A 26651-nucleotide genomic window follows, 5' to 3' on the forward strand; every position below is an offset into this window, starting at 1 on the left:
GAAGATTATGAAACGGCATGACAATCTTAGTTAAAATTTGATTATATATACTTGATCACATAAAAACCCATTCCCACAAAAGTGAGTTTTGAGCCTTTATTGAGCATACAAATATACATCTTTAAACTAAATGCTCATTTTTCGTTTCTTGTGTGAATAGCCGCTTGGTTCTTACGACTCTAGAACTTGCCACGACGATACATTCCCGGTCCTTACCAACTTAAACTCGAGTAAGTAAATGATGGAGGCATTAGGACTAACCCCTTTTCTTTTTTATTTCTACACCATTATTTTTCTTTTTTTTTACCACCTACCCAAAATCCCCCTAGTTAACCCCTTTGAGCCTAAACCTTTTCGTTTCTTTCCCCAAAACAAACACCCTTTACCCACCAAAACCTTTTTCATTTTAAACCCTTTATTTTAGTAACAAAGCTCGGTTTTCTTATGACAAAAAAAAAAAAAAAAAAAAAAAAAAAAAGAAATGAAGTTAGCAATAAACAAACAAGCTCATCAAAAGAAACCTTGTTTGAAAAATGCTTCATTAGAATAAAAAAAAAAGTGAAAAAAAAAAAAAAAACAAAGTGTTTTACGAAAACCGACGCTTTTTACGCTTTTCGCCCTTTTACTAACCACTAACCCAACCACCCACCTTTAGCCCAAGCCTAACCCTTCACCCAAAAAGTCCTCTTGATATTTACAAAGGTATAAAGTTAAAAAGGAGGAGGATTGATTGCTTGGCAAGCTTATGGTAGGAATAAGTTCCATGCCGCTCTCGAGTGATTCACTAAAAATACACCTTCGGCCGAGTGTTGAGTGATCCCCCGTGAGGTATGTGAACTTGTATATAAATGAAATTTTAAAAAGGCATGTTATGCCCAAATAAGTAATTTCTCTTATGAAACGGTCTAAATAAATCACAACGAATATGATTGTAAATAGTATAAAAATAAAACCCAATAAAGATCTTGGATTCCCGACACTTAAGACAAGCCCAAAACCTTCTCTTCTACCCATTCCATTTGGGAGTGTAAGCCACATATTAAAGAGTTTTGCTTGAGGACAAGCAAAGATTCAAGTGTGGGGGTATTTGATGTGTGTAAAATGCAACATATAAATTACATCAAATGAGGCATAAAACCAACCCTTTTTAAGTACTAATGTTGGAAAAAGTGTGCTTTTGTCTTCCTTTTGTATTTTCAGGGTTAAAAGAGCTTAAATGAACAAAAGAAGCAAAAATGCAGCCAAATCCAACATAAATACAAAGAAAAGGAAGAAACGTGGCATGCCCGACTCCTAGACAGCATCTCCCAAAGCAAAAACAAGAAGAAAGCTGAGCATGGGGCTGTGCCCAGCTGAGCATGGGGCTGTGCCCAGCTGAACACGGGGCAGTGTCCAGCAGACACGGGGTGTGTCCAGCTCAACACGGGGCCGTGCTCAGCGAACACGGGGCAGTATCCAGGATGGTCAGAAAAGACAAAGTTATAGAAGCTTCTATTGCCCACCACGGGGCCGTGCCCAGCGGACACGGGGGCGTGGTCAGAGTGCTGCAGGTGCATTTATTGTAATTCTGAATTACAATTAATGAAGAGAGAGAGTGTCAGACGGGCACGGGGGCGTGTCCAGCGGACACGGGGGCGTGTCCAGCGAACACGGGGGCGTGTCCAGCGGACACGGGGCCGTGCCCAGGCTTCTGTTCAGCCTATAAATAGGAGTGCTTGGCTTCATTTCAACTCATCCCTTGGCACACCACCTCTCTCACACTTCATCCACCACCCACCACCACCATAACACCATCATCCACCACCATCATCCATTGTCCATCATAGAGTGTGTGAGTCGTCTCGGGATCCAAGATTGATCGTAAGAGTTCTTGACAATCAAGGCCATGTTTGCCTAAGTCTCTTACATCACTTGGTGAAGACAAGTGTTTAGTATAATACTTTTTATTTTTAATCTTTTGCACTTTTTATTTGGTTTTGTATTAATGACTTTAATAACTAGTTACTTATGTTGAAGGTGATCTTTCCTTATCGTTTGTCCGTGGTGTCTTGGCATTATTTTACTGTCTATATAAAATAAAAGATTTTCACCATTCATATCTCCACGGTCTATATGGAGGTATGTTGGCTACCTGGTCGGGGGTTAAGGGAACGGTTTGGTAAGGGTCTTGCCCTTGTTCAGCGTTTAGAGGTCCTGCTTGGGACCTGGGTCAAATTTAGTAGGATCTCCTTCAATGCCCATAGGTATTGGATGGCGGGGATCCAAACTCTTTGACCCCCTCATAAGCTAACTACTATTAATACTATAACCCGGCTATTTAGGACTGTATCCCTGCTGACTCAGACTACTTAGCCGAGGGTAACGTCGCCGCCAAAAGCGGGGCCTACCATAATTTGCATTAATAACTTAATTCATTATCTTTCAATAATCCAACCCTTTAGGATTGTATCCTTGCTGACTCAAACTACTGGGTTGAGGGTAACGTCACCTCCGAAAAAGGGGCCTACTACAATAACTAAGATAATCTCTTAAACAAGTGCAAAAGTGCGAAAATAATCAAAGGTTATACTAATACACTTGTCGGATCCAAGTGATTCATCTTGTCTATCTGTTTTTTATTTTATTTTATTTTTCAGCATTTAGTTAGTTTTTATTTTTCTTAGTTTAAAACATTTTTCTAACTTTTTGATTTGATTAGACGTTGAGGATAAACCGGTATTAAAAGCTCTTGTGTCCTTGGACGACCTCGGTATCTTACCAACACTATACTACGTCCACGATGGGTGCACTTGCCCATATGTGTGTTTAGTGTTAGTAAATATCGTGTTTTATAAATTTAAAACTTGGCTAAAAGTGTAAAAAGGGCTTAAATATATATCAAAAATTATATACACACCGACACACATCAATCATCTTTAGCCTCTGAACACAACCGTCATCATCTTCAGTTGCCGGCGACCCCCAAACACCACCGTTTTAGTCGCCGGAGTTTCAGACGCCGGGAGACGACGGTGGTGAAGGGCAGGTTGTGGTGGTCGATTTATTTGCAACCCGGTGCCCACCACGACTGACCACCACCGATTATCCCCTCTCTCACCTCCTTCTCCATTACCGCCGACACCTCTGATTTCCGATCACCTCGCCGTCGTACCCACCACCGGTCACATAAACCCACCGACTACCACCTACCACCGACACCTCTGATTTCCGATCACCTCGCCGCCGTACCCACCACCAGTCCATTACCGCCGACACCTCTGTTAAATTTCAGTTGACTCGTGAATCCAGGTATGAAAGTTTGTATTTTTTAAGTTGTTAAATGAAGATGATTAGTTTTATTTTACTGAATTTTTGAAGATTGTGTCACACCCCCAAAATCCACACGCGGAGTACCACCGCTTGGAGGCGTGACTGACCAGGATCAAGCCACCAATCATATTGAACATGTAATTAATATTAAGTAAAATAAATGTAAACCATCCATCCAATACGATAGGTGTTCAAAACATAACCATAGTTTCAAAGTGTAGCGGAAGCATAGTAAATAATCCAACACTAGTTAATAGTTTTAAAGGTCATAATAGTTCAACGTAGAAACCACGATCCTTGCCCACAACGACCCGCTTCTCCAGTGCAAGCTCCAAGTACCTAACGATCTGCAAGGCATGTAACAGAATGATCAACAAACTAGTTGAGCGAGTTCACAGTAAGTAAGTGCGTAACAGTAAGTAACGGGTGGCTCTACTGGGCCGATGGTAAGTTATACAGGTGGGGGCTTCCCATGTTATGTGACCACTAGACTATTCGTATCAACTACTCGTATCATCCCTGTTCTTCTTCCGAGAACAGTAGCGCGTATGGGGTGTACGTAGGTTTTACGCACGTATCCTTCACAACCGAGGATAGGAGACGCGGGGGTGTACATGGGTTTCACATACGTATCCTTTGTACCGAGGATAGAAGTAAGTAATGCGTACACGTAGGTTTTACGTGCGTGCCTGACATCCGAGGCAGTATTTGGCATATGACCACGTAGGTGTTATCCTAACCTACGGAACCGTCCTGACATCCGAGGATCATGGTAGGTGATAGTCTAGGAAAAGCATATGTACGTTCTTGGTCAATGGTAACCTTTATCCCATTCCCACGACCCGGGAATCCCATGCCTTAGTAGGAGTGTGAACTCACCTTGGGTTTGCTCGGTATGCTAAGTATGTGCTCAAAGTAAATCAATCACGTCCTATGGTATGCACGTATACACAATCAGTTTGTATTCACGAAGTTGGCACATAAGTATGTTCACATCAGTATCACGTTGCACGTATGCGAGTTCATATAAGTTATGCTTAATAGTTATCAGCAGTTAACCATTCCAGTTAGCATCTATAATGTTACATCAGTCTACTGTTCACAGTTAAACAATTTGGCGAAATACAGCTTTGGCGAATCACAAGGTCGGCGAAACAGGTTGGCGGAACTGATTCTGTTTCGTCAACTGTCTTTCGGCGAATCATAAATTCTATTTCGTCGACTTCTCTTGGCGAAACACATCTTGTTTCGTCAAGAGTTCCCTTTCGTCAAGTATTCACATTCGTCAACATTCCAATTCGCCAAACATGTCAGTTACGTCAATCATTCACAGCAGTTACAGAATTATCACAGAAACCCTAATCGTTGTAACAGCCGTCACTATCAAGTAGCAATCATCCAGAATTCATTTAGCATATCTCATCATAACACATTCATCCAGAAATCATTGTCTAGCATGAACCCTAGTTTAAACGTATCTCAAAACCGACTATCACTCAATAACACATTATCGAACCCTATCAAAATGCTAAACAAATCCAGATTAACACCATCCAGAAATCAAGTATTCAACCGTATCGAGTTTCACATAAAACCATATATATTTCCTATCGAAAATCTATATCATCACCATCATAATAAGAACCCTAATATTTAACATGTATCAATTTCAGATATACATCATCAAAGCATAATCACATGACACATAAACACGTACACGGATGAACGATCGATCAAATCACATAAATTTACTAACCGAGATGATGGTTTGGTCACGCAAGGGTTTCCGGTGGGTTCTAGTTCGCCGTCATAGTGAGAGAGCTCTAGGGTTTCGGTAGTTTTGCCAAAGTTGTGAAACAGGAGATCGTTTCACATTTTAACACGTACAGACGGTTTGGGCCCATAATGGGCTTTGGCGAAACTGGGCCGGCGAATCAGGCTGTTTCGTTGAGATAGGATTGACGAGACAGGCCTCCTGTTTCGTCGAGATAATGTTGGCGAATCTAGTTCTGATTCGTCGGGCACTATGTGGTTTAATCAGTAGTCTATGTCTAATTGTTTCATAATATTCACATTACAATGGTAATCACATATATGCATAACACAGTACGTTTCATTAACACATAACATGTACGGTTACAAGTCAACAAGTCAAACAGTCAAAGTCAATGGTCAAAGTCAACGTGCATTTAAAGTCAAAAGGTCGAGTTGTCACATTATCCCCAACTTGAAAGAAATTTCGTCCCGAAATTTGGTACGTACTTACTGAGGAAGCCAGGTAGGTTGCAACGTTCACTGGTTTTCCTGGGGTGTCACATCCTCCCCCCGTTGATCTGGAATTTCGTCCCGAAATTCCGTGGTAGTAGCTTCAGCCTCAGCAGTAGTTGTATTGGTTCCGAATAACTGGGGATACTTTTCTGTCATCTGGTCTTCGCGTTCCCAGGTGTACTCTGGGCCACGACGGGAGTTCCAACGAACTCGAACAAGAGGGATTCTCTTGTTTTTGAGGACCTTAACATCCCGGTCCGTGATTTCAACTGGCTCCTCGACGAACTGCAACCGCTCGTCAATAGTGAGTTCCTTAAAAGGAACTATGAGGGTCTCATCTGACAGGCACTTCTTCAGATTCGACACGTGAAAGACATTGTGAACTGCACCGAGTTCAACTGGTAGGTTCAACTTGTAGGCTACTTTGCCAATCTTTTCTATGATTTCGAACGGTCCAACGTACCGCGGATTTAGTTTGCCTCGTTTGCCAAAACGAACCACACCCTTCCAGGGTGAAACTTTAAGTAAAACCCGGTCCCCGACCTGAAATTCCAATGGCTTTCTACGCTTGTCCGCGTAGGCTTTCTGACGGTCGCGTGCTGCCGCCATGCGTTGTCGTATCTGTGCTATCTTTTCTGTGGCGTCCACTACAATCTCTGGACCCGTAATCTGACTATCCCCCACCTCTGCCCAATAGAGAGGTGACCGGCATTTACGCCCGTACAATGCCTCGAATGGAGCGGCTTGTATGCTGGTGTGATAACTGTTATTGTACGAAAATTCCACCAAAGGGAGATGCTTTTCCCAGCCGTTGCCGAAATCGATAACACATGCCCGAAGCATGTCTTCAAGAGTTTGAATCGTTCGCTCAGACTGCCCATCCGTCTGAGGATGATATGCTGTGCTCATGTCCAATCGTGAGCCGAAAGATTTATGCATCGCTTGCCATAGCTCTGACGTGAACCGTGCATCCCGATCCGAAATGATGGAGGTGGGCACTCCGTGCCTCGAAACAACTTCTTTAAGAAAGACGTCTGCGAGAGTGGAGAACTTATCCGTTTCCTTTATAGCTAGGAAGTGTGCAGACTTGGTGAGTCGATCCACGATCACCCATATAGTATCATTCCCCCGCTGGGATCTAGGTAGGCCTGTAACGAAATCCATGGAAATTTCTTCCCATTTCCATTGAGGTATCTTAGGCTGCTGAAGTAGACCCGCTGGTTTCTGATATTCCACTTTGACCTTTGCACATGTCAAACACTTGCCGACGTAAGTAGCGATGTGGGCCTTCATACTAGGCCACCAGTATGTAGTTCTGATGTCGTGGTACATTTTATCCGACCCTGGATGTACCGAGTAGCGGGACTTGTGAGCTTCATCCATTACGAGCTCGCGTAATCCGCCAAAAAGTGGGACCCAAATACACCCCGTTACATAGTAGGCGCCGTCTTCCTTTAGTTCCATTCGTTGCCTTGAGCCACGTAAGGCTTCAGCCTTGACGTTTTCGGGCTTTAGAGCTTCTATCTGAGCAGTTCGTATCTGTGCAGGAAGACTGGACTGGATAGTGAGCTGCAAGGCTCGTACGCGTCTAGGTAGAGTGTCTTTCCGACTGAGGGCGTCAGCCACAACATTGGCCTTGCCTGGATGATACTTGATAGCGCATTCGTAGTCGTTCAGTAGTTCAACCCATCTTCGTTGACGCATGTTCAAATCCTTTTGCTTAAGGATATGCTCGAGACTCCTGTGATCGGTGTAAATCGTGCACCTGGTACCGTACAGGTAGTGTCGCCATATCTTAAGCGCGAAAACAACAGCTCCCAGCTCTAAATCGTGCGTCGTGTAATTCCGTTCGTGAACCTTGAGTTGACGTGAAGCGTAAGCAATAACCTTATCCCGTTGCATCAATACGCACCCAAGTCCCTGTATCGATGCGTCACAATAAACCACGAAGTCATCTGTGCCCTCTGGCAATGAGAGAATAGGCGCGCTGCAAAGCCTATCCTTTAGGTACTGAAAAGCGGTCTCCTGGGGCTCTCCCCAGCGATAGGTGACAACCTTCTGTGTCAACATAGTGAGCGGCTGAGCGATCTTGGAGAAGTCTTTAATGAATCGCCTGTAGTACCCCGCCAAACCCAAGAATTGGCGTATCTCCGTTGGTGTGCGCGGTGCAGGCCAGTTTCTGATCGAGTCTACCTTGGATGGATCGACATGAATCCCATCCTTGTTCACCACATGGTTTAAGAAGTGGACTTCACGAAGCCAGAAGTCGCATTTGGAAAACTTGGCGTACAATTGCTCCTTTCGAAGGAGTTCCAAAATCAATCGCAGGTGTTGCTCATGCTCCTCTTGACTCTTGGAGTAAATCAGTATGTCATCGATGAAGACAATCACAAACTTGTCTAAGTACGGCTTGCACACCCTGTTCATCAGATCCATAAATACGGCAGGCGCATTCGTTAACCCAAATGGCATGACAAGAAACTCGTAGTGACCGTAACGAGTTCTGAAAGCGGTTTTGGAGACGTCCTCATCCCGGACTCTCAGCTGATGATACCCTGACCTCAAGTCTATCTTGGAATAGTAACTCGACCCCTGCAACTGGTCGAATAAGTCGTCTATACGCGGAAGAGGATAACGGTTCTTCACTATCACCTTGTTGAGTTCACGGTAGTCGATACACATCCTGAACGTACCGTCTTTCTTTTTCACAAAAAGTACTGGAGCTCCCCAAGGCGAAGAGCTTGGACGAATAAAGCCCTTTTCCAAGAGCTCTTGTAGCTGCTTTGACAGTTCCTCCAATTCCGATGGAGCTAAGCGATATGGTGCGCGAGCTATGGGTGCTGCTCCAGGAGCTAACTCAATCTGAAACTCGACTTGACGATGAGGAGGTAAACCATGTAAATCTTCAGGAAACACTTGAGGAAAATCACGCACAACTGGTATATCCTCCAACTTCTTTTCCTTTGCTGATGCGCCAGTGACAAGTGCCAGAATGGCAGTATGTCCCTTTCGTAAACATTTCTGCGCCTTTAAGAAAGAGATGATGCCAACCACAGCACCACTCTTGTCACCTTGAACTTCGAGAGGTTCCTGACTAGAGCGAGGAATACGAATAACCTTCTCCTTGCATAAAATCTCTGCGCGATGTTGGGATAACCAATCCATACCGATGACTACGTCGAAACTACCCAAGACTATGGGTATAAGATCAATCGAGAAAGTCTGACCAGCTAGAACGATGTTACAACCCTTGATTACATGTGCCGCTTCTACACTTTTACCATTTGCCAGTTCTACGACGTGTTTAGTGTTTAGGGGTGTTGGTGTACGTTTTAACAATTTACTTATTTTCAATGACATATAACTTGTATCAGCACCCGAATCAAATAAGACAGTAACATAAATATCGTCGAGAAGAAACTTACCCATAACCACATTGGGATCATTCACTGCGTCACCCCGACCTAGCACAAAAGCACGACCCCGAGCTTCGTTGCCATTGTTGTTGTTGTTTCCCCCGTTATTGTTGTTATTGTTCCCGTTGCCCTGATTGTTGTTGTTGTTGTTCTGGTTCCTGTTTAGCTGAGGGCAGTGTCTCTTGATGTGACCTTCAGCACCACAATTATAGCACCCCTTGTTGCCCTGTTGCTGATTCTGCTGTGCCGGTGGCTGCTGCTGATTCTGATTCGCAGGACGAGGGCTTCTACAGTCTTTGGCCTCGTGACCCATCTTGAGGCATCTTTGACAACGACCCCTGTTACACTGGCCGCTGTGGTGCCTGTTGCAGTTGTTACACTTTGGAAGGTTTCCGCGATATCCACCCTGCCTGTGGCTACCTGACGACTGCTGGTTAGGGCTTTGATAGTTGTCAGTCTTTCGCTGCTGATTCTGGGATTGAACCGAAACTGATGCTTTGCTTGAATCCCCCTCCCATTTCCTCTTGTTGTCACTGAGGGTAACGGGAGTAGCTGAAGGAGTGACTGTAGCAGTAGCGCTGACACGCTTAGGCAGTTTATTCTGATCCACTGCCTGATCGGTTATGCGATGAGCGAGACGCTGGATTTCCTGGATGTTGTCGAGGTTAGCCGAGGTAACGTGGCTCTGGATTTCTGGTGCCAACCCCTTGAGATACATCTCGATATGCTTGTATGGAGGGTCCACCATAGTTGGGCATAGTACGGCCAGCTCATTCGACCGTTTAGTATACGCTTCGATCTCTGACCCAACCATTTTCAGATTATACAGCTCGTCTTCCAACTTGTGAATATCTTCACGCGTGCAATATTCCCTCTTAATCAATTCCTTGAAATCATTCCAGGGTGTGGCGTTAGCAGCTGCCAACCCTAAGATCTGAACTTGGGCGTTCCACCAAGTTAGGGCTATTCCTTCTAGCGTGCCAGTGGCGTATTTCACCCTGCGAGCCTCAGGGCATTCGCACATTTCAAACACTGACTCTAGCTTTTCAAACCAATGGAGGAGTCCCACTGCCCCCTCGGTGCCACTGAAAGTACTTGGACGACAGTCCATGAAGTTCTTGAAAGTGCAGACAGGTTGCTGCGCGTGTTGACCTATTGTGTACGAATAGGAGAAAGTTAAATACGAGAGTTATCGTAGGATCTAAAGATCCTAGTGTGAGTCTATACTGCAGGGTATACTACCTGCTTGAGCAGCTGCAAGTGCCGCAACAACTTGAGCTTGAACGAGAGCCTCTAGCTGGGCTTGAGTCATGTTGATTCGTCCAGACATGATCTTCATAGCAAATGCAACGTGAGTTAGAGAGGTTCGCGAATAGAGCGATGACAGAAGAGTGTAAGCACATAGGGGTTCTCATGTAACAACGTATAGTAAGCAATGTAATCTAGCACACTACGAGCAAAGTTCTAAGCAGTTCTAGCAAGCAGGTAATAAACATAAACCTTATTACCTAGGATGTCGAGTCTTGCACGTGGGGCGAAGCGTCGTTGTGGATCGTTGAGAGCACTGTTCTGGTTATAGTCTGGTTTTAATAAAAACGTTTTCCCATATTAAAACCAAGTTCTCTATAACCAATGGCTCTGATACCAATCTGTCACACCCCCATTTTACCCCGTATTTACGCGCCGTTTTTTTACAATCATGTTTTTAAACTTTTTTTACGGTTTTAAACTTTTTTTTACAATAAAAAACCTTTTTATAATTTTTTTTACAAAAACTTTTTAACAAATAACAAAAATTTATATTAAATTTTTTACGGTTTTAACCTTTTTTTTACACACACATTTTTTAAACTTTTTTACGTTTTTTTACGAAAACGTTTTTTACAGTTTTAAACTTTTTTTTACAAAAAAACTTTTTTACCAAAAACTTTTTTAACAAAATTTTTTTTTCATAAATTTTTTTTAACAAAAGACAAAAAATTATACGAAACCTTTTTTACGGTTTTAACCTTTTTTTTATAAAAACCTTTTTTACACAAACATTTTAAAAACTTTTTTTCATTTTTTATGAAAACATTTTTTTACGGCTTTAAAAATTTTTTACAAAAACTTTTTTACATTTTTTTTTACAAAAAACTTTTTTACCAAATAACAAAAAGAGGAGAGAAATGTGAAGAAAGAGAAATTGAAAATACTTTAAAAAGAGACTTTAATGAGGAGTGAGAAATGATTTGATGGTTTTGATTAAATAGAGACTTTAATGAGGAGAGAGAAATGATTTGATGGTTTTGATTAAATGACTATATTAACCTTTTGGTTGTCATTATCTGATTGGTGGAGAGTGGTTCTCGCGGTTCTTACAACTGGGGGTGGTTTTCATTTTAGCGGCCCCCTATATATATATATATATATATATATATATATATATATATATATATATATATATATATATATATATATATATATATATATATATATATATATATATATATATATATAGGGAGCCGCTAAAATAGAAACCAACCCCAGTTGTAAGAACCGCGAGAACCACTCTCCACCAATCATATTATGCCAACCAAAAGGGTGTTTAGGTAATTTACTCTATATATCACTTCAATGGTCAGTCTGTCTTTTCTGTCTCTTTATTATTGTCATTTCCATATGACTTTCTCTCTCTCCATTCTTTATTTCAATTTTTTAAACTATCATCAGAGCATTTTCCCCTCTTTCATCTTTGATGTAGATGGAAGATATCATAATGTTCATCATCTTTAGCCTCTGAACACAACCGTCATCATCTTCAGTTGCCGGCGACCCCCAAACACCACCGTTTTAGTCGCCGGAGTTTCAGACGCCGGGAGACGACGGTGGTGAAGGGCAGGTTGTGGTGGTCGATTTATTTGCAACCCGGTGCCCACCACGACTGACCACCACCGATTATCCCCTCTCTCACCTCCTTCTCCATTACCGCCGACACCTCTGATTTCCGATCACCTCGCCGTCGTACCCACCACCGGTCACATAAACCCACCGACTACCACCTACCACCGACACCTCTGATTTCCGATCACCTCGCCGCCGTACCCACCGCCAGTCCATTACCGCCGACACCTCTGTTAAATTTCAGTTGACTCGTGAATCCAGGTATGAAAGTTTGTATTTTTTAAGTTGTTAAATGAAGATGATTAGTTTTATTTTACTGAATTTTTGAAGATTGTGTCACACCCCCAAAATCCACACGCGGAGTACCACCGCTTGGAGGCGTGACTGACCAGGATCAAGCCACCAATCATATTGAACATGTAATTAATATTAAGTAAAATAAATGTAAACCATCCATCCAATACGATAGGTGTTCAAAACATAACCATAGTTTCAAAGTGTAGCGGAAGCATAGTAAATAATCCAACACTAGTTAATAGTTTTAAAGGTCATAATAGTTCAACGTAGAAACCACGATCCTTGCCCACAACGACCCGCTTCTCCAGTGCAAGCTCCAAGTACCTAACGATCTGCAAGGCATGTAACAGAATGATCAACAAACTAGTTGAGCGAGTTCACAGTAAGTAAGTGCGTAACAGTAAGTAACGGGTGGCTCTACTGGGCCGATGGTAAGTTATACAGGTGGGGGCTTCCCATGTTATGTGACCACTAGACTATTCGTATCAACTACTCGTATCATCCCTGTTCTTCTTCCGAGAACAGTAGCGCGTATGGGGTGTACGTAGGTTTTACGCACGTATCCTTCACAACCGAGGATAGGAGACGCGGGGGTGTACATGGGTTTCACGTACGTATCCTTTGTACCGAGGATAGAAGTAAGTAATGCGTACACGTAGGTTTTACGTGCGTGCCTGACATCCGAGGCAGTATTTGGCATATGACCACGTAGGTGTTATCCTAACCTACGGAACCGTCCTGACATCCGAGGATCATGGTAGGTGATAGTCTAGGAAAAGCATATGTACGTTCTTGGTCAATGGTAACCTTTATCCCATTCCCACGACCCGGGAATCCCATGCCTTAGTAGGAGTGTGAACTCACCTTGGGTTTGCTCGGTATGCTAAGTATGTGCTCAAAGTAAATCAATCACGTCCTATGGTATGCACGTATACACAATCAGTTTGTATTCACGAAGTTGGCACATAAGTATGTTCACATCAGTATCACGTTGCACGTATGCGAGTTCATATAAGTTATGCTTAATAGTTATCAGCAGTTAACCATTCCAGTTAGCATCTATAATGTTACATCAGTCTACTGTTCACAGTTAAACAATTTGGCGAAATACAGCTTTGGCGAATCACAAGGTCGGCGAAACAGGTTGGCGGAACTGATTCTGTTTCGTCAACTGTCTTTCGGCGAATCATAAATTCTATTTCGTCGACTTCTCTTGGCGAAACACATCTTGTTTCGTCAAGAGTTCCCTTTCGTCAAGTATTCACATTCGTCAACATTCCAATTCGCCAAACATGTCAGTTACGTCAATCATTCACAGCAGTTACAGAATTATCACAGAAACCCTAATCGTTGTAACAGCCGTCACTATCAAGTAGCAATCATCCAGAATTCATTTAGCATATCTCATCATAACACATTCATCCAGAAATCATTGTCTAGCATGAACCCTAGTTTAAACGTATCTCAAAACCGACTATCACTCAATAACACATTATCGAACCCTATCAAAATGCTAAACAAATCCAGATTAACACCATCCAGAAATCAAGTATTCAACCGTATCGAGTTTCACATAAAACCATATATATTTCCTATCGAAAATCTATATCATCACCATCATAATAAGAACCCTAATATTTAACATGTATCAATTTCAGATATACATCATCAAAGCATAATCACATGACACATAAACACGTACACGGATGAACGATCGATCAAATCACATAAATTTACTAACCGAGATGATGGTTTGGTCACGCAAGGGTTTCCGGTGGGTTCTAGTTCGCCGTCACAGTGAGAGAGCTCTAGGGTTTCGGTAGTTTTGCCAAAGTTGTGAAACAGGAGATCGTTTCACATTTTAACACGTACAGACGGTTTGGGCCCATAAAGGGCTTTGGCGAAACTGGGCCGGCGAATCAGGCTGTTTCGTTGAGATAGGATTGACGAGACAGGCCTCCTGTTTCGTCGAGATGATGTTGGCGAATCTAGTTCTGATTCGTCGGGCACTATGTGGTTTAATCAGTAGTCTATGTCTAATTGTTTCATAATATTCACATTACAATGGTAATCACATATATGCATAACACAGTACGTTTCATTAACACATAACATGTACGGTTACAAGTCAACAAGTCAAACAGTCAAAGTCAATGGTCAAAGTCAACGTGCATTTAAAGTCAAAAGGTCGAGTTGTCACAGATTGTTATGTGGGTATTGAGTTGGTATTGAAAAAGATGTTGGAGTGTAAAGATGGGTCAGGAGCTTCAACTTAGTTCAAATTAGTCAGACTATTATGATTTTTGTTTGGGATTGATTCATTTCCCTTGTAGAGGGGCAGTGAAAAATAGTGGTAAAAGTGTTTGCTTTTTTTGTATAGAGATGTTCTAAAACAAGTAATTTTGGGGCTGTGGGTTGGAGTAGCGGCTCGGGTTTCGGTGGGTTTATGATGTTGCAACGGAGGTGTGGCGGTGGGTGTGGTGGTGTGGCAGTGGGTTTGGTGTTGTGGCGGTGGTTTTGGTGGTGTGGCAGTGTTTGATGCAAAAAAAAAAAAAAAACGCATATATTTGACGATCGTTCTTGGCAGTGATGATGCAAAAAAAAAAAAAAAAAAAAAAAACGCACATATTTGATGACGATGGCGCGGCAAGGATGGTGGAGGGTAGGTTTTAGAACCCGCAACCCACTTTGCAGCCTCTGATGTTCGGAAAATCTGAGCCAAAACTTCTTTTTTTTCCAGAATCCACTCGTTTTTTTAATTTTTGTTTTGTTGGGTTTTTTTTACGTAAAGCGTAAAAACGTAAAAAGTTAAACCGTAAACTTTTTAACGTAAAAACGTAAAACGTAAAAAGTTTTTACGTAAAGCGTAAAAAGTTTTCCGTGAAACGTTAAAAGTTTTTAGGTAAATCGCAAAACGTAAATTTTTTTTAGTAAAACGTTAACGTAAAAAAACCGGCACGTAAAACGTAAAAAAACGGTGACGTAAAAAACCGGGGCGTTAAACGCAAAAAACCGGCGCGTAAAACGTTAAAAAACGGTAACGTAAAACACCGGGGCGTTAAACACAAAAAACCGGCTCGTAAAACGTAAATAACGTTAACGTAAGAAAGCGGCGCGTAAAACGTAAGAAAACGTTAACGTAAAAACCCGACGCGTAAAACGTAAAAAAACGGCGCGTCAAAAAACGATGCGTGAAAAGGCCGGGCGTAAAAATCTTAAAAATTAAAAAAATTATAATAAAAATTTGATTGAAAAAAATTGTTTTACAAAAAAAAATCTGTTTATAAATAAAAAATAATTAAGTCAAAAAACTAATTAATGAATAGGACAAAAAAGGTAATTTAAAATTAATATATATAAAAAGACAAAATAGAGTGATTTTACTTAAATCCCCTTTTGAATTATAATATTAAAGACATAATAAGACAAAAAGTTTTAATACTAATATTTACTACTTTTAATCACATCCATCCATCTAGTTGATCTAAGGGCCAGAAAGTGGTTCCCATGGTTCTTACAACTAAAGATGGTTTTCATTTTAGCGATCCTATATATATATATATATATATATATATATATATATATATATAGTGGAGGGTTCAAATGAGAAGAAATTTTTTGTAAGAATTAAAAAGAAGAAATTTCAACCAATAAGAATGCTTTATTTTACTTCATTTAATTTTTGTATTTAATAGTAGTGTAAGAGCATATTGGTAAACTTAGATAAATCATTAATTAGTAGTCTTCCTCATAAATAACTAACTACATTAAATTTGTAACTTATTTTCAAAAAAAAATATATTTTTTCAAAGAAGAAAAAAAATCAAATTAAAGTGTAGGATAAAATACGAGGTGTGTAGGAAGGTTTACGAGCTATGTAGGATAAATTTCAATATTTGTAGGAAAAATTTCAAAACGTGTAGGGTGAATTTTGATGTGTGTAGGCAAAATTTTTAGTGTGGAGGATGATAGTCTTTATGACTAATTAATTAATCAAAGATAATAATAAATGAGATGAGAGAAAAACTATTTAATTTTTTACAATTATACCCTTTGTTCTTTTTCTTCTCAATTTAATTTTCTTCTCAAATGAACCTTCCCCTATATATATATATATATATATATATATATATATATATATATATATATATATATATATATATATATATATATATATATATGGGAGTTGGCTAGAAAGCCTAAGTTTCCTAGAAAGTTTAGGAAGCAATAGGAAGGTGACATGTGGCATGGAGGGTTTTTAATAAAAAGGGCATTTGTGTAATATGAATATTATTTTAATTATCGATTATATTATTAGGATAACTAATTTACCAGATAATTATGGAAACTAAATACTCCCTCCGTCCCATTAAATGTGTCTTCTTTTGATTTTTCAAAGTCTTTATTTATAAACTTTGACTTTAATTATACATTTTTTGTGCTATATAAAACTTGATAAAAATTAATCCGATAAAAACACTTGTAAAACACACTCAAATCATATAACTTTCATCAAGTATTATCTAACACAAACAAGATTATTTAAGGTCAAAGTTTATAAATAAAGACTTTGAAAATTCAAAATAGGACACTTTTAGTGGGACAAATGGAGTATCACATTTAATTCAAATTGACAGTTTTAATTTAAATCATACAAATCCATACAACATATTCACAGGGAATTCGTAAATCTGGTCTTTCACAACATCTTTACCAGCGATGATTATTGCTGGAGGATTTTTTGATTTCTTGATTTCTTGATTTCTTGACATTGTGTTTTACCAGCAAACAGACTAATACCATTGAGTATTAAACTTGATTTTTTGTTTGATTTGCTGAAAGAATTCTTGACATTGTATTTTACCAGCAAACAAACTAATACCATTGAGTATTAAACTTGATTTTTTGTTTGATTTGCTGGAGGATTTCTTGACATTGTGTTTTACCAGCAAACATACTAATACCATTGAGTATAAAACTTGATTTATTGTTTGATTTTCTTGGAGGATTTCTTGACATTTTGTTTTACCAGCAAACAGACTATTACTATTGAGTATTAACTTGATTTTTTGTTTGATTTGCTAGAGGATTTCTTGACATTGTGTTTTACCAGCAAACAGACTAATACCATTGTGTTTTAATAGTTTTAATTTAAATCATACAATCATTACAATGGTTTTTGATGGAGGATTTCTTGATTTATTGACATTGTGTTTTACTAGCAAACAGACTATTACCATTGTGTATTAACTTGATTTTTTGTTTGATTTGCTGGATGATTTCTTGACATTGTGTTTTACCAGCAAACAAACTAATACCATTGTGTTTTAATAGTCTATCATTGGATTAATTAGAGGATTTTTGTCGTTGTGTTTTATCAGTTACTGGTTTCATCACAATGTGTTTTATTAGTTACTGGTTTCAGTTACTGTTTCATCTCAATGTGTTTTATCATTTACTGGTTGATATGATTTTGGCATTCTTGATGTTGTGTTTTAGCAGTCAGTCACTAGTTCATCACATTGTGTTTTATCGCTAAAACACACTACTATGAACACATCTAGATCTGATTTATCGTTATTTTTTGTATGATTTGGTGTTTTTAATGCGAGGGATTAGAGAGAGAGAGAGAGAGAAAGAGAGAGAGAGAAATTGCGACATTTTTGGAGGTGGTTTTATGATTGGTAGTTATTTCCTTATTTAGAACAACTTAAATGACACATTTACCCCCAATCAATTAAATTAGCCTATTTTAAAGACACATATATTACAAAAATGCCATCAAAATGATCTCATCCATTAAACACACTCATATGATGGCCAAGATCGCTTCCTGCACTTTCTAGAAAAAACACACTTTCCGCAGGATCCCTACTCTCTCTCTCTCTCTCTATATATATATATGTATATATAGGAGAAGGATCTGTTAGGAACCACCCTTTATTGCGAGAACCGCGAGAACCAGTGTGAACACAAACAGTAATACCTAAAAAAATCTAAAAAACACCCAAAAAATTTTTTTTTACTATTTTTTTGGAAAAATCATGATATTTCGTTTATAATAAAAAAATTTCAAAAAAAAAAAAAAAATCGAGTCACAGTTATCTATGCACATGTGCATTTGTATAATTTCTTTGACAAATTCCGTAATTCATTACAAATATTAGACAATTGCACTTTCATTTACACTACCACGTGTAATACACTACTTTTTACGTTAACGATATTTGAAATGCACATGTGCATCTATATGTATCAACGTGAAATAAGGTGTGTTGGTACACTACTTTCTCTTTCATCTATCATTCCATCCATAATACACAAACATGCACATGTGCATTTTTGTCATGTTTTTGACAAATTCCGTAATTCATTCCAAATATTAGATAATTGCACTTTCATTTACACTACCATATGTAATACACTACTTTTTACATTACCAATATTAGAAATGCACATGTGCATCTATATGTATCAACATGAAATAAGGTGTTTTGGTACACTACTTTGAATACACTTTCCTTTTCATTTATCATACCATCCATAATACACTACCATTACCTCCTACCATCCATAATACAATATCATTACCTCCTACCATCCATAATACAACAGCATTACCAATATTTTCACTTTATTACATGTATATCAAAACCATTTATACCATCCAATTATCATATTACATCATAAAGTAACAACTATAGCCAAACCATCAACCACTAGATATAATTAACCAAAAAACATGTATACGGGCCTACTTCTCCATTCAATATTACAAACTTTTTGTACCAAAAGATGTTATATCATGGTTATACCTAATGATGCACATGTGCATTTTGAATATTGGTAATGTAAAAAGTAATGTATTACTGATGGTATTGTAAATTAAAATGCAATTGTCTATTACTGATAACGTATTACGGAATTTGTCGAAGTAATGATACATATGCACATGTGCATGGATAACTGTTACTAAAAAAAGTTTTTTTGTAACTAAATATAGCGATTTTTGTTAAAAAAATATTTAAATTTTTTTTAAGTGCTTTTTTGATTTTTTTTAGATTTTATTTTGTATTCACATTGGTTCTCGCGGTTCTCGCAATAAGGGTGGTTCTCAAATGAACCTTATATATATATGTAGGGGAGAGTTATCTTGAGAACGCTAAATATTGCGAGAACCGTGAGAACGAATTAAAAAACCAATCAAAACCATTTTTTAATACAAACCTCATTGTAATTAAGATACAACATCAAAAAAAGAATTTACAACATCAAATAATTCATTTCTCCTTTCAAAATCACTCTTTTTAGATTTTTTACACATGTGTAAATATAACAGATTTACACATGTGTAAATGGCAAACTTACACATGTGTAAATTTTCTTTATTTACGAATTCACGTAAATTTAAACGTGTAAGTTAAATTTCTAACATTGTATTCAAATAATAATGATAAGTGTAGAATTTTTTTTTGAATTTGACTCGTTTTTGACCAAGTTCTCGCGGTTTTTTCATTTGTTCTCACGGTTCACACAATATTTAGCGTTCTTATTTAAACTCTCCCCTGTGTATATATATATATATATATATATATATATATATATATATATATATATATATATATATAGGGGAAGGTTCAAATGAAAACCACTAGTTATTGTGAAAACTCGAAAACTAATTAAAAAAGCCAAAAAAACATACCAATTTTTTTGCATAATAATTTTCGTAGGTTTTTTTATATAAAAAAATTCAAAAAAAAAAAAATTTGTGTAGTGCAATGTGTATGTGTACTACAAATTTTTTTTTGAAAAATGTTTTTTTTTCATATATAAAAACCAGCGATTTAAAAAAAAAAATTGGAAAAAAAAATTTTGTGTGTTTTTAGGCTTTTTTAATTAGTTTTCGAATTTTCACAATAAAAGTAGTTTTCATTTAAACCATCCCCTATATATATATATATATATATATATATATATATATATATATATATATATATATATATATATATATATATATATATATATATCACCTCCACTTGATGAGAGAACCGTAGAAACCATTCTCAACCATTGATCAATGTTGTTTGTATGGCTGAAATTGTTTTGTTGACTTTGTTGTACTAGACTAATATTTTTTGTTTTTAAAATAAAAGTACAAAGGATATAAGAGTAACTTTGTACCCACTTGTCATTGTCACATGAATCGATCAATTTTAAATGTCACTAAAATTTTTCACAAATAACCAATTTTTTTCTCATAAAAGAGCCCAACATAATCTTGCTTTTAAACATGTTTTATACAAAAAAAAAAACAAAAAATACACTACATATCATCTAGTGTTTGTCAAAAATATTACACCATATCGTAAAGCAACTATCAAAAAAAAAAATTAAAACAACGTCTCCATGAGATGGCCTTAATAATTCCATAGGGGTTAAAATGAGGACTTCCTTAGAACCAGCCTAACCCTGTGAAATGACTTTGAAATGCCGCTCGAACCTCCATGTTATCGACCACAACCTCAGAAATTATACTCTTATACATTTACCAACCAAATAACTATCGCACCGTTTCAAATGCAACGCCACTGTTTCAAAACTTGCATTAAACCCACTGTTGCACCAAAGATAAATAAACCGTCACATAACCATGCAAAGCCACCGTTCCAAATGCTTGGACTTATCCCACTATTCATTAAATGATATCATCTTTCCCTCAAGTCCAAGTATAGTTGAAAGTTAATATTTTTTATACTCCACCGGTGGTAGACACACCGTTATGGAACCGACACAAACATTCATCCACCGACGTGTCTCCCCCCACCATCGTTTCACCGCCGTCAGAACCGTTTCTACACCTATATAACCCTCACACAACCAGAATAACCGCCGGTCATGTATCACCCATCTGAAACCTTGGCAGACTCATGGTGTGAGGGGAGTTGCATTCATAAATCCAGTCACTCAATTTCCAATTAATAATACTATTCCGCCGCAAAGTAATCTGCCACAAAACCCCAACGTAGTCGGCACCGGCCGGATTCTGCACAGATTTTCAATTTACTCCACCGTCACCGGTTCAACAAGAAGAGACGGCCGATGGTTTTATTAATTGCATAATCTCCCAACAAAACTTCATCGTCAATTATCATGTAAGTAAACTCATTTGTTGTTCCAAAAAAAAAAGTAAATCTGTTTAATTTTCTCCGTTGCAATCAGTTTGATTTAACTGTCCAGAAATCTGTAACTTTTTTTCCTTTTTTTAACTTTAGTATAGTTTTTACCTATTTTTTGCCCTTGCATTAAATTTGTTTTTTGTTAAAAAATCAGTCATCACTATCACTATCATGTAGGTAAAATAATTTCTCCCTTACATGCAATTTAGTCAAAATAATTTTCCAGATATCCCTAACCTTTTTTGGTTTTTTTTTTTGGATTATTTTAATTTTAATTTGGTCATCTCACTTATAAGTTAATTTTCTCTCATGTACTCGGTATAATTTAGTTTTCCAAAATTCTTGAAATTTTTATATATTTATTATTTACGATTTAAAATGAAATAGTTTACAACAACCAAGAAAATTCCGATTGTTTAGTTATTATGCTGTTGCAGACATATAATGCTACAAAGCGTGGAGGATTTCTGGAGTTGCAACTTTGCCGTAGAAATTAAAAAGATAAAGGATTGAAGCAAAGATAAAAGACCAGGAAGAATAAGCGAACCCGGTTCAGGCAGATCACAGATGTAGCATTCCTACTAAAAGGAAACGTTTCATTTGGAGCAAATGATGGAACCGCGGTGGCTGTGCAGGTTCGGTTGTTGTGCTGTGGTGGCGGTGGTTCAATGGTGGTGTTGTGGTGTCGGTGGTGATTTCCTCCAATGCTTTTGAATGGTGGTATTTGGAGATGTGAGATATGATTTTGAATGGTGGTATTTGGATAATACACGTTGTATTTTGATGAGTTGTTTGGTGCTTACATCCACTGTTTTACCATTAATCTCTCACCTACTATTTTATCACTCCCAATATAATAATTTTCTCCCTCCCTTTTCTCTTACTGCACAAATTAGCCGAATCCATGTCACATTAGATCTCATTTTAATGTCATATCTTAGATCCCAAGTTTTAATAGGTGTAAATTTGGAGTATGATTTTTGCTTTAAGTTATCGTTTAACTACAATATATATCTTCACTTTAAAAAAGTCAAAACCATAACATCACTCCTAGGAATCAAAAAGTTAACTAATTATTGAAGAATTAAGCAAACCTAATAAAGAAATGAGTTAAAATTTCTCACGCCATGCGTAGAAGTAAGGGTGAATAATGCCCTCATCCTTCGGCGTTTTCTGCTATGTGACAGTCCAGTCAGCAAGAGGCATTATTGGGCGTTTTTTTTTTCTAAAATGGGTATAGTGGGGATGTGGGTATTATTTTAAAAAAGAGTGTAAAAAATTAAATTAAAAAAAAAACTAACCAAAAAAAGGGGATTGGCCAAGTAAAAGGACTTACATCTGATTGGTCAAATTTTCACCCTAACCGCGTGATTCAAAACACGCCAAAACCAAAAATAGATGAAACATGCCCATTACAGGTGGTCTGATATAAGTTTCACAAAAATAAATAACGCTCCATCATACGTATTTTATAGTAATTATAAATATTATTATTCATCTCAAAACTAAATTACTCTTCCCTTTTTCTTTTCTTTTATTTTTCTATTTATTAAAGGTAGAGATGCCAGAAGCAATATTAATCACAGGTTCGTTATAATGTCAAAAGCAATAAGAGAAAAAGTTTCTCCGACAGAGAGATGAATATTTGTTGTGTATTTTTTTAATTCACGTAAATTTTATATTTTTTTATAATGCGAGAGAGGTAGAGAAATTCATCTTTATGGTTTTTGATCGAGGTGAATTCTTCTGGGCATCTGGGTTTTCTTTATTGTAGCATAACGAGTGCCCGTTGCATAAGGTACTAATGTTATCGCTTCAACTTAGTCATTCTTTTCATAAAAAGTTTTACGTATCGGTCCGCAACACGCGTGCTTGGTTAAACGTTTTAACAGTTATATTTTGTTCAATTTAACGGTCCCGCCGCAACGCGCGGATTCACGTCAACTCGTTTGTAACATACCGTAACAAAGAAAAAACATTCAAGTTGAAAATCAAATTTACATACCCCATTCAATATATAAAACATTTTTAAAACAAAATCCTTAAAACCTTTCTAACCCGGTAAAAAAAAAATTTTGTGGCGATGTAAAGTTTCGGATTACTTTAGTTATTCTTCATTTACACTAATGTAAATTTCTTTTACAAAACGATGACATCCTTGGTATTTTTTTACGCCGATGTAAAAAATTTTACGCACTTTGTCGAATGTAAACGTCTTTTTTTAAATGTCGAATGTAAACTCGCATGTAGGATGTTTTTTACGTATTATGTTGAATTTAAAAAAAAATTTACGTTTTGCGTCGAATGTCAAAAAAAATTACGTACGGTGTGGAAAGTCAAAAAACATTTGTGCACTTTGTCGAATGTAACGTCTTTTTTTAAATGTCGAATGTAAACTCACGTAGAATTTTTTTTTACGTATGATGTCAAATGTCAAAAAAAAAAAAATTACGTACGGTGTCGAATGTCAAAAAAAAATTGCACACTTTGCCGAAGGTAAACCGTTTTTATAAATGTCGAATATAAACTCATACGTAAAATGTTTTTTTTTTGCGTACGGTGTCGATATCCAAAACAATTTTACGTATGGTGTCGAATGTCAAAAAAATTACGTACATGTCAAAAAAACCATCTATGTAAAAAAAATATATGTAAAGCATATGTAAAAATGTTTAAAAAGATTTACCCGGTTGTAAAAAGTAAAAGTTTACAAACGTGAAATCAATTTTTAACGGTATGTAAAAAAAGAGTGTTTACGTTCTCTGCCGTACGCAAAAAAAATTACATTCGACACCCGTACGTAAAAACATTTTACAAACGTGTGTAAAAATAAACATTTTTTACACACGTTAGTACAACTATAGGAGCTCGGGCCGGCGATCAGGGGCGTAAAAAACATTTTTTAAGGAAACGTAAAGAAGCATTTTTTACATTCGCCACGATGCACAATTTTTTAATATTTGACAACGTACGTAAAAAATATTTCAAACGTATGTAAAAACAAAAACAAAAATTACAAACTTGAAATATTTTTACGGCGAAATTTTTTACACCATTTTTACACTATTGTATATATTTTTTATAACGACGTAAAATGTTTTTGCATCCATTTTTTCTCTAAAACTTAGTGTAAATCTGGAATTTACACCAAACGTAAACGTAAACTTAGACAAAAAAAATCAACTATCATTCTACTAACAACACAAATATGATTTACACCAAACGTAGATGTAGACAAACCCATAAAACTTAGACAAATACCCTAAACAAAATAGTAGCACACGTGTAGATATTAAACTTATCGGGGTTTCAGCGTTGCGGATGCAGTCACTGAACGTTGAATCTAAGCCGAATCCTCTGGACCTGAACCTGACGAACAAACAGGAAAAAATCGAGACAGATCTCTTAGATCTGGAACAACACAACTGAACCTTATCTCTTGCAAAAGCATACATTTTCAACTCAAAGAAACAACGTCTTGCAACTTAAATAAGTTAATGACATCATACTCAAATCTAAATTTTAAGTTATTTAATAAACAAGACTTATAATTCAAAAAAATAAAAATTAGATGGAGATTGTTATGTAATAACTAGAATCTATTAGCAATGTATAGAAAAGAATGGGAGAATGAGAAATGAATTTCTTATTGATGTACATCTATGAAATACAAATCCTCTATTTATAGGCTCAACATTAACATAAGAGTAAATACAATGAAGAGTTAAGGATGTGGAGAGTCACTATAAATAATATATTCATAACACTCCCCCTTGACAATCCACATGATGAAATAGTACAATATTGTAATACGCTTGGTGATGCTGCCTCATTAAAAACCTTGATAGGAAAACCGAGTGGGATAAAACCATAACTAAAGGAAAAAGAGTGCAACGCGTATTGTTTCCCCCTAATACTTCTGGATCAGGTATGTTGCCTCACTAAAAACCTTACTAAGAAAACCCAATGGGACAAAACTTAGTTAAGGGAAAAAGAATGCAACTTGAATAAGTCTCCCCCTCATTTTAACATGTATCCTTTAAGTGACGTGTGTCCATCTTCCTTAAAAGTCGAATAAAGCCTTTGTAGCGAATGATTTGTCGCTTGATCCCTTACTGTGCAATCCTTTATGTTGAACAATGTTGTATAATCTTCTAACGAGACTTTAGGTGCCTCTTTCCAAAAATTATCATATGTCCACAACTGTGTTTCGTTACATTCATGCATATACAAGACTAACCAAACTTGTTTTGATGGGTTAGTAAAATATAATCAAATATCGTTTATACCTGAAATATTTCTTTGAACTCATTCCAATGTCTCTTCGCTTGACAAAGGTTATCATGACAATTGGTCCTAACAACTGGTAAACGTAATAGGATGTGGTTGACCAAGTTTAGGATAAACAAACTATCCACCGAGCAATCAAAGGTGAGTTCACACACTTTCTAAGGCATGGGATTCCCGGTGGTTGGGAATGGGTTAAAGAATTAAAAACGGAACCTACATATCCTCCTTGGGTAGGATATGTACCACCATCCTCCATGGGTAGGATGCCAATATTAATCCTGCGTATTCTCCTTGGGTAGAATACGTACGTTCGTCCTCCTTGGGTAGGACAACAACCTTAAACTTACTAGACAAAACTCTATCATGAAGTCCCTCATTTTTATATCGACTTAATCACCGGGCCAATGGCGAGCGGGTCATTAGTTAATAGCGCTATTAGGTTTGACAAACCTCACACCGTGCCGGTAGGACGGGCATGTACTAATGGATCTGGGCACACAGTCAATGATGATAGACATTGACTTAGGGCACAACTTACTTTCTCAGTAGTCGATATGGTAACGGTCTAGTGGTTCACATGGGGAAGCCCCCATTGGTTATGGTTTGGGAAAGAAGGAATTGCTTAATCATATTTTCAACTATGGGGTAACCCCCACGGCAAGTAAGCCAGCTAAAGAAAAACTATGTTTTTGAAACAACTTAAAATGAACACCCAACTGTGAACTCGCTCAACTTTGTTGTTGATTCGTTGTTACATGCCTTGCAGGCCTTTAGGTGCATATCATTGGAACTTGCTGTCTGTGAGGCTGGAGTGGTCATGGGTCGAGATACATGGAATCGCAACACAAGACTAATGGTTTTTACTTGTGGTTTATAAACACTTAACAAAAGAATTATGCTTCCGCTGTATACTGTGAATTATTTGTAACGTGTAACACTTAATGTTAAATCAGTGAAAGCTTTATTTAAATATACCCATGAGTTCAATGTGATTGGTGGCTAGATCCTAGTC

At 37.5% G+C, this 26651-nt stretch overlaps 2 long non-coding RNA genes across 2 annotated transcripts; one reads left to right on the plus strand and one right to left on the minus strand.

Annotated features, from left to right (window-relative positions):
• Positions 1-20451: 20451 nt before the first annotated feature.
• LOC118481280 lies at positions 20452-22248 on the minus strand. Its single transcript, XR_004865221.1, has 2 exons — positions 21897-22248; positions 20452-21216 (listed from the first exon to the last, which is right to left on the minus strand). It is a non-coding gene; the product is annotated as an uncharacterized LOC118481280 (long non-coding RNA).
• On the plus strand, positions 20834-22218 carry LOC110873744. Its single transcript, XR_002555407.2, has 2 exons — positions 20834-21325; positions 21787-22218. It is a non-coding gene; the product is annotated as an uncharacterized LOC110873744 (long non-coding RNA).
• Positions 22249-26651: the final 4403 nt, after the last annotated feature.

This window comes from Helianthus annuus, chromosome 8 (genome assembly GCF_002127325.2).
Source record: "Helianthus annuus cultivar XRQ/B chromosome 8, HanXRQr2.0-SUNRISE, whole genome shotgun sequence".
NCBI lineage: Eukaryota > Viridiplantae > Streptophyta > Magnoliopsida > Asterales > Asteraceae > Helianthus > Helianthus annuus.